Raw genomic sequence first — 10,084 nt, 5'->3', positions numbered from 1 at the left:
GCCTCTGTCACTAATGACTGAATGAAAACAAAGCATGAAAGAATAGCACTTCACTAAGGTCTTTGGGGAATATTTAAGGGCATGGCTGGGTTCTGGGAGATGCTCTGCAGGTTGAGGAAGAGGGAAGCACAAGGCTTGGTGAGTTTTGAGTAGGTAAGCACCAAAAGGTACACTCAGAGGGACCCATATTTGCACATGTACAGTGACTCTTCTCTTCCCTCTTGTTGATCTTACCAAGGAGGACAACCTTGAGGTCCCCTCCACAAATCATCCCCTGATGCCATATTTAGATGACTATGTCAGGGTTAGAGGTGTGCTTGGTCAGGAGATAAGTCCCATCTTACCCCACTTCACCACTTCTCTCTTCCTCCCTTCATCCTATCCCGTCCCATCTCCCTCCTCTCTCGGCCTATTGGCCACCCCCATCCCTCCTACTTCAACCCAAGGTCCTCTCACTTCGCTCTTCCACTTCCTGTCTGCTCCATTCATTTCTTTTCCATGTCACTGCATTCTGCTCACTTCCCAGCAGCACAGACTCAGAGCAAGACAGGAGTCTTTTGGGATGTCTTGAGCCTGGGCTCTTACAGATTACAAGGTCCATGCTCTTACAGTCAGAGTGGGGCATGTGAGTGCTGAATCCGTCAGTCCCACAAGACTGAGGATGGGTCCAGGAGGGCTGGGAGCCATGTCAGGTCTGAGTCCTTCTACAGGAATTAACACAGACATTGGGAAAGAGAGAGACCCTTTAGTTCTGAAAGGACCATTGAAACAATTTTCTATTATCTAATAGCGATACTCCTCTAATGACCCCTACCCAAACTACAGCATGTGCAAATGATCCAGAAGAGTGGTTCTCAGAATCTCAAACCAAAACAACAGCAGTTATTCTTGCCAGGTGCTGTCCTAAGAACGTTGATTCTTTTAAACGGGTGAGGCAGATACAAATGTTATCTTCATTTTCCAGATGAGCAAACAGAGGCACAGAACGCTAAATAACTTCCAAGGACAAACAGCCAGAGTAGAATAGCTAGAAATTGAACCCTGGTGTCCATGCTTCTGTCCACACTCAGTAGCAATGGTGAATGTCTCTGAGATGGTGAACGGCCCAGGCGTGGTGACTCATGCCTGTAATCCTAGCACTTTGGGAGGCCGAGACGAGTGGATTGCTTGAGGCCAGGAGTTCAAAACCAGCCTGTCCAACATGGTGAAACCCCGTCTCTACTAAAAAAATAAAAAATACAAAAAATTAGCCGGGCGCGGTGACACACGTGTGTAATCTCAGCTACTTGGGAGGCTGAGCCGCCAGAATGGCTTGAATCCGGGAGGTGGAGGGTGCAGTGAGCCGCGATCACGCCACTGCACTTTAGCCTGGGGGACAAGAGTGAAGCTCTATCTCAGAAAAAAAAAAAAAAAAAAAAAAAAGAGAGAGAGAGAGAAAGAGAGAGAGAGAGTGAACAAAGGCTGTTTTTTGTTTTCTACCTTAACCAAGTATGTGTGATGTTTAAACGTTTGCGGGACAAATGGAACAGGAACGTCTACGTCAGAAAACTTTGCGTCTGCCACTCTCTGTGTTCAGGTGGAACTGTCCTCAACCCAGGCTCCATGGGTGGCCACAGACCAGTTGTCTAGTGAGGACTCATCTCCTCCTGGCCATAGTGACTAATTCAGTGATGGGCACTTGACACAAGCCAGGTCAACAATATTTGATTTGGGAGTTTTGATGGCCTAAGGCAGTTAGACAGCTAGATACTAGTTGGCCTGGGTCATGCGGTCAGCTCTGAACTAATCACTGTAGGGAAAGGAAGGAAATGGAATAATATTTGTTGATTGGCTAGGCCCAGGCCATGTGCTCAACTCTGAACCAATCAGTGTAGAGAAAGGAAGGAAATGGGATATTATTTGTTGATTGGCCAGGCCTGGGTCATGTGCTCAGCCCTGAGCCAATCATTGTAAAGAAAGGTAGGAGAAATAATAATGGCCTCCCTGGGGAGGTCCTGGGTTAATGGTCAACTCTATTCAAACTGCATGGACTGAGAGTAGGAGAGGAGCCCATCCCCAAAGAAAAGTTGGGTGTTTACATGCCAGAGGATGAGGGAGTAGATGCTGGGAGCATGGAGACGAGCTGTTACTCCATCACTTCTACCCCCACTCCTGTGGTCCTAGCCTGGGCTTGCCTGGTCTCTTGTGGGTGCTGAGGTCGGAACCTGCCCAGGGTTGGGCCTGCCCCCTCTGGCAGCATCCCGCTTGGAGCTGAGGTTGTTCCCTCAAACGCCACCCTGGCTTTGTCTGAGCTGAGGAGAGCAGGTCACAAATGCCTTGAGGAGCACTCTACCACACTCTCATCTGGCTGGCCTTGGGCAAAACCACCAGAGCTCCCGTACTCAGGTGCCTGCAGGTAAGAGGCAATGATATAATACACGGGAATGTCTTAGAAGCAAAAGTGCGCAATGTGTGGCCGATGAGTTCGCTGATAGCCCTTTTTTTTTTTTTTTTTTTTTTTTTTTTTTTTTTTTTTTTAGTATTTTGAGTTTGTGTGGGTTCTGGGGCAGTTTCAAAGATGTGAAAGACTCACTTGGCTAGCAGTAATTTGGAGGAGTTTACTATTTTCAGGTATCTAGCTACTTGTCCCAAGCTTTTCTCCAAGCGGATGATTTTGCGTGAGTTTCATGGGCCACAGGAAACACCTTTCAGGGCGATACTGAGTAATCTTTCCAATTTCGAGTATCCTTTTATACAGCGCTACGACTTGTCATATGTGCGACTGGGCGGGATGACCAGTGGGGGAAGGAATGCTGTCAGGAGACAAAGGATGAATCAGTGTGCTGCTTTGTTCTGGGTGAGTCCCCATCTTCTCATCCTGAACTCTTCATCATTTTGGAATTTATAATATCTACTCATAATTTTTGAAGGATGTGGGCTTTTTAGTAACCACTGTGCTTGGGGCTCTTCTCTATGGCCGCAGGTCCAGATGGATACAAACATTAATAGACTCTTCATAGCAGTTTATTGAACCGGAAGCAGTCTTATTTTGGGGGTGCTGTTGCTAAGCTGGTGTCCCACGATGATGACTTATCATCATCCCCAGATTTGCTGGGCCCAAGAATCTGCATTTTCCCAAACCTTATCCTAGCCTGGTAAAACGTATTCACAGGAGAGGTTGAGTTACTGATTTAGATGCTAAATTTTAGAGGAAAGATTACAAAGTACATAGGCAATGGAAGTTGGAATTTTCACTAGGTGGCTCTGTCTCACAGCTAAGGTTTAGCAGCGCAAACAGCTGCAGTATTTAAGGCTGAATTTAAAGGCTTTAAGCATTGAAAAGATTATGGTGTTCCCCAGACCTGCCAATATTAATGCAGAATGAAAACAAAGCTAAAGCATAAAACACAAGTGTACATGTCGAAATAGCTTCCTTCTAGATGTGGATGTGCTAATTGGCAAATGCTGAATACATTTATTGAACCAGAAACAGTCTTATTTTGAGGGTGCCATAGCTTAGCTGGTGTGCCATGATGATGCTTGTTCTGCCTTATAAATATTCTGGCTCTGGCGTCATGCATTCATTCATTTGTTCATGTAACAATGTTTAATGAGGTTGGCACAGCAGTTAACAAAAAGACAAACATCTTTGCTTCTATCGAGCTTACATCCTAGTGGTGGGGAGACAGACAGTAAATAAAGCAAATACAGAAAATATATGGTAAGAGGTGATAAGTGCTCTGGAGAAAAACTAAGGTGGAAAGGGGAATAGAAGTTCCAGAGATGGGAGAGGAGAGATCAAGGAAGGCTTCCTGGAATGTAAGAGTTAAGTCCTGAAAGAAGTGAGTGAGTCCACATGGCCCTGGAAGAAGAGGGTCCAGGCAGAGGGGACAGAAATGTACCTAACCCTGGAGCAGCCAAGATGCAGGACCCCTGATCCTTAGGTGCAAAGCTCTGAGGCTTTCCCCCAAATCCAGAGGAAGCCGTGCTAGGCCATCCCTCTCATCTCCTTGTCAGCAGCAAAATTTGACTTGCTGTCTGTTGCTGGGTGGCTACAGGAGCTGTCACTCAAACTGCCAAGTTACTACATTCTCCTTGTGGGGTCAGGCCAGATCTGTTCGGTGAACACCTGTTAAGCATCACTTCTGTCCCTTAACTTGTCCTGGACACCAGAAGCCGATCAGCAGACTTGACACAGAAAATTAGAATTTGCCAAGTATGAGAGACAGAGAAGGGGCATCTAACCCAGCCTGGGGAGGGGGTGGGAGCAGAGTACCACCTATCTATTTGATGTTCTCTCATCCTACTCCCTCCCAACTCAATGACCTCTTTTTTTTCCAGGTCTCAAAGATACCAAGTCTATTCTCGCTTCAGGGCTTTTGCCGTTCCCGTGCCTTGGAGTTGCTTTCCCCAGATTTTTCCAAAAGTATGTTCTCACCATTCAGGGCTGAGCCAAATGTCTCCTCCTTAGGACGGCCTTTCCAGGCCACTCTCCTGTGTCACCATCACTCTGTGTTGCCTCTTTTATTTCCTTCCTAGTGCCCTCACTGTTTGAGGTCGTTGGTGCTGGTGCTAACACTCTCCCCCATCCTCTCCATGAGACCCAAGATTCAGGTTTTCTTCTTCACTCCACCATGCCCAGGGCCAGACAAATAGGAGGCATTCAAAAAATCTCAATGAGCTGGGCACAGTGACTCACACCTGTAATCCCAGCACTTTGGGAGGCTGAGGCAGGAGGAATGCTTGAGCTCAGGAGGTCGACACTGCAGTGAGCCATGATTGCACCACTGCACTGCAGTCTGAGTGACAGAGTGAGACCCTGTCTCAAAAACAAATAAGTATCAATGAATGGATTTATTTACTGAACAACGGACTGTTGATGCATACTTGAATAACCCACACACTCTGACCAGCTTACCTGTTTAATGCATTCTCGGATACTCTTGCTAGCCATGGATGGCTGTTGACATATATCCTGCAAGACTCAGGGCAACGCAATGGTTAAGAATATGGACTGGGGGCCAGCATGTGGCTCACACCTGTAATGCCAGCACTTTGGGGGCGGGGAGGGGGCAAAATGAGAGGATTGCTTGAATCCAGAAGTTCAAGATCAAACTGGGCAACATAGTGAGACCTTGTCTCTACAAACAATACAAAAAAATTAGCTGGACTCAGTGGCACACACCTGTAGTCCCAGATGCTTGGGAGGCTGAGGAAGGAGGATCACATGAGCCCAGGAGTTCAAAGCTACAGTGAACTTTGATTGTGCCACTGCACTCCAGCCTGGGTGACAGAGACTTTGTCTCTAAAAAATAAAAAAAGGGAGAGAATATGAATATGGATTCGGGATGTAGATTGACTTGCTTGGATCTCTGGCCCTGTCACTTTCAACTGAGTACGCTGGGCAAATTAATTAGCTTCTCTGAGCTGTTTCCCTACATGAGTAAAGGATGCATTCAGTAAGCAGCAGCCATTGTTATTCCAGCCAAACAATGGTTACCAGGCTTCTCTGTCTAGGAGAGTTGCTTGTGCCACCTTCTTCCTGAGTTGAGAGCCCCATCCCAGACTGGATCCCCAGAGACCCTGGAAAAGAAACTGACAAAAAACTGACAAAATGCAAAGTGCAAACTCAGTGACTGTGCCCCTGGGGACACTGAGTTAATGATCCAGGGACAGTTAATGAGCTTCCTCCTTTGCTCTCTCACATTGCAGGTGGCATGGCAGCTTTCCAGACCCACCCACTGCCTCCACACCTGCCCCCTCTGCATGCAGTTGCTTTGCAGTGTCCTAAAAAGCTAACCAAGCTGAAATCACCTCTGCCATGGCTGTAACACTCCTGCACTATTATTCAGTGTTCTCTGAGGCCCCTGCCTCCTACCCCTTTCCATCTGTTGGGATCAATTGAAGGACTCGGCAATGATAACTGCTGAGATGGTCTCTTCAGTACTGAGTGTCTGGCCTTGCTCAGGGCTGGGGACAGAAGGAGGCGGCCCTGGAGAGCTTGCTTTGGTTGTGAATTCCTGCGGCCTCCCTTATGACCCCTAAGCATTCTTCCTGGGTACTTCCTGAGGTGGCTCATGTATTATAGTCACAATTACATTATGATTTAGTAAATACCATCAGTGATTTCCCCTGGAGAGGTCGTGGGCCATGGTGGCTTAGGCCACAGCCTGGGGATCGTGTTGCCTGTGTTGAAATCCTGGCTTCATCATTTGACAACAGTGAAATCTCAACCCAAAGTATGTTAGCTTTTAGATTTCACACAACCTGCTTCCTGGGAGCCAGGCATTGTTGATAAACCCTCCAGCTAATAATAATAATCATAATAGTAATAGCAGCTATTATTTATTGAGAGCCAAGAAGTTCTCCTTGACTGATTCACAGATCTCCAGAAGACAGACATGTTAATTAATGGATAACTTTTGTGGGTGGGCAGGGCTCTGCTTCAGGTCATATTGGACATCCCCAGGCACTGTTTGCATGGGTGAGTTGCATGAGGGCAAAGGAACTGTAATGAAGATATTTTAAGGGTTCATTTCTAGGCTCAGAGAAAAGAGCGTGGCATGTCCCCTGCTCCATGGATCAGCGGGCTGTGAGTGTGAGTGACAGAAGCACATTCTTCTCATTTCCGGTAACTTTGGCTACATTTCTGTGTGATGCTTTTGGTGCTCCCCACCACGTCTCCTCGGCCCTTGTCAGATTTCAGCAGCAGCCCTGGTGGACAGCCCTCCTGTACGCTGACAGCATCCCACCTCCAGTGCCTGCCTTCTCTTTCTACTTTTCTGCCCTCAGGCCGGTAGGGGAGTTAATCCCCCAGGCAGAAGCAATGGAGCATTGGAGTCAGTGGGTAAATGTCCCAGCCTCCTGTCCATCAGAGGGACAGTTCCTCAGTGTCCATAGTAGAATTGGGTCCTAGTTGTCCACAGTGATAATCAGGCCAATAACCCACAATTTAATGGCTTTTTCTTTTTCCATTTTGCTCTCTCTGCTTCCTCACTTTTATTTCTTGGGATCACTTCTTAAATCAACTATCAGGACCCAAATCCTTGCTTCTGGATCTGCTCTCAAGCTAAGAAGGTCACTCTCAAGCTAACTCTCAAGCTAAGAAGGTCACTGTCAAGCTAAGAAGGTCACTGTCAAGCTAAGAAAGTCGCTCTCAAGCTAAGAAGCCCAAGGGGACAGACCACTGGCCAGGGCAGCGCTGTCCCTACTGATTGCCACAGTGCAAGGGCTAGTCACAGGGGACGTGGTACTTGTTGGTCTTCAAACACCTGTGAAATGGCCTCCAGAGACTTTCAGCAAAACTTGAGTGGTGCTGTGGGAGAGACTCTTTTCTGCCCCCTAAAATTTATTCTTTCCTTTTAGGATTCCACAGGCTGCCCAATGGAAAGTACATTTCCCAGCCTCCCTTGCAGCTAGGGCAGCCATGCACTTGTCAATGGAATGTGAGTGGAAGTGATGAGTTATTTACTTAAAAGGAAGTTGCTTGGCCTCTATTTCTTCATTCCCCCTCCCTGGGGGCTGGAATTGGAGTTGCTGGTGGTGGTGCTGAGCTCTGACAAGAACACTTCAGGGGCAGATGGAGCAGCATGGTAGAAGGAACCTGGCACCCTGAGTGACACTGTGGATCAGAGCTGCCTCCCTTCTCAGGACCACCATGCATCTATGGGGTGTTACCTGAGGGAGAAATAAACTTTTATTCTGCTTGAACTGTTATTTATTTGAATCTCTCTGTTCCAGCAACTTATGCAGTGCCCTGGACTAATAGAGTTAATAAGAAGGGATCTGAACAAGTAAATTATGGGTATAAATGCTTATGTGACCTCATTTTGTGTCCTGAGGCCCAGGGACATTCAGGTTGCATATCTGTGTTGAGGTGTCTCAAGCACTATAGAGCACCTGAGAGTCAGGAAAGCTCCTGGGGCACTACAGAAACCCAGGGCCCTCTCTGACTTGTCACAGACCTCAGTGGCTCCCTTAGCCTATATCACCTATCATGTAACATGTTTGCTTCTATGTCTGTATTAGGCTGTTCTTGCATTACTATAAAGAAATACCTGAGGCTGGGCATGGTGGATCATGCTTGTAATCCCAGCACTTTGGGAGGCTGAAGCTAGTGGATCACCTGAGGTCAGCAGTTCGAGACCAGCCTGGCTAACATGGTGAAACCCTGCCTCTACAAAAAATACAAAAAAAAAATTAGCTGGGTGTGGTGGTGGGCACCTGTAAACCCTGCCACTGGGGAGGCTGAGGTGGGAGAATTGCTTGAACCTGGGAGGCGGAGGTTGCAATGAGCCAAGATCTCGCTATTGCACTCCAGTCTGGGCAACAAGAGCAATAAATAAATAAATAAATAAATAACAAAAAAAGCAAACTGAGACTGAGTAATTGAGTAATTTATTTAAAAAAGAGGTTTAATTGGCTCATGGTTCTGCAGGCTGTATGGGAAGCATAGCAACATCTTCTTCTGGGAAACCTCCGGAAGCTTCCAATTATGGCAGAAGGCAAAGGGGGAGCAGGCAAGGGGGGAGCAGGCATGTCACCTGGCAAAAGCAGGAGCAAGAGAAAAAGAGTTGGGGGAGCAGTGCCACACACTTTTGCGCAGCCAGATCTTGCGAGAACGCACTCACTATCACAAGGACATCACCAGCAGATGGTGCTAAACCATTCGTAAGAAATTCACCCCATGATCCACTCACCTCCTACCAGGCCTTACCTCCAATACTGGGAGTTATATTTCAATATGAGATTTGGGTGAGGACAGACATACAAACTATATCAGTGTCCTTTCCTCCCAGGCTTGGCTACACATTGTTGCCCAGGTTGTCTTGTGTGGAAAAGGCTTATAAATGAATACTCAGTCACCTTTGAGGATCTGGGATCCACAACAGATGGGCAGCAAGTATGGAACAAACATGCCCTGGCTTGTGTCATCTCATCTTTGTCCTCCAGAGGTGGGCAGTTTTTCACCTCTTGATCATCCTAAATCTCTTTCTCTATTAAACAAAACCTGGTGATAATAATTTGTATTATTAGTTTTCTATTGCAGCGTAACAAGTTACCACAAACTTATTGGCACTCACTCAGTGTCTCCAAGTTCTGTAGCTCGTATGTTGGCATGGGTACGGCTGGATTCTCTACTTAGGGTCTCACAAGGCTGAAATCAAGGTGTCAGCCAGGCTAGGCTCCCATCTGGAGGCTCTGAGGAAGAATTTACTTCCAAGTTCATCCCTTAAAAAACTTTTTTTTTTTTTTTTTTTAGGAGACCCAGTCTTGATCTCTTGTCCAGGCTGGAGTGCAGTGGTATGATCAAAGCTCATTGCAGCCTTGAACTTCTGGGTTCAAGCAATCCTCCCACCTCAGCCTTCCAAGTGTCTAGGACTACAGGCATGCACCACCATGCCTCGCTAATTTTTAAAATTTTTTGTAAAGATGGGGTCTCACTATGATGCCCAAGCTGGTCAGGGACTTCTGGACTCAAACAATCCTTCTGTCTCGGCCTCCTGAGTAGATGGGATTATAGTATGAATCATTATGCCCAGCCAAGCTCATTCTTATTATTGGCAGAATTCAGTAACTTGTGACTGTAGGGCTGAGGTCCTGGTTTCCCTGCTGGCTGTGGGCTGGAGTCACCCTTATCTCACAGATGACATTCCCTGGTCCTTACACATGGCCCCTCTATATACCAAGCCAGCAATGGTACCTTCAGTCTTTCTCATCTTTCAAATCTCTCTGACTCACCCTTCTGCTGCCAACTTGAGAAAACTCTGAGCTCTTAAAGGGCTGATGTGATCATATCAGGCTCATGAATGACCTTCCTTTTGATTTACTCAAAGTCAACTGATAAGTGACCTTAATTACAACTGCAAAATTCTTTTCGCTGAGTAAAGTAACATGAACCCGGTGTGATATTGCATCATATCCACAGTCTTGGGGATTAGGGTAGGAAATCTTGGTCCTATTGGAATTCTGCCTACCACATCTACAGCCCCTTTTATCTTAGAATGTTTAACCTTCACCTTTCCTCAATGGGAAGGGAAGGTGATCTCTTGATGCTGGATTTAGAAGAACCTCACTGTGAAAAGGTGTTCAAGGGTGCTTTTGG

General features: G+C 46.7%; 1 long non-coding RNA gene across 1 annotated transcript; it reads left to right on the top strand.

Moving 5' to 3' along the window:
- Positions 1–1,764: 1,764 nt before the first annotated feature.
- LOC119621169 (uncharacterized) lies at positions 1,765–7,680 on the top strand. The gene is made up of 3 exons (XR_005237701.2): positions 1,765–2,395; positions 2,723–2,836; positions 4,321–7,680. It is a non-coding gene; the product is annotated as an uncharacterized lncRNA (long non-coding RNA).
- Positions 7,681–10,084: the final 2,404 nt, after the last annotated feature.

Source organism: Chlorocebus sabaeus, chromosome 5, assembly GCF_047675955.1.
Source record: "Chlorocebus sabaeus isolate Y175 chromosome 5, mChlSab1.0.hap1, whole genome shotgun sequence".
Taxonomy (NCBI): domain Eukaryota; kingdom Metazoa; phylum Chordata; class Mammalia; order Primates; family Cercopithecidae; genus Chlorocebus; species Chlorocebus sabaeus.
The sequence above is the reverse complement of the archived record's forward strand: the minus strand, read 5'-3'. Positions and strand labels throughout refer to the sequence as shown.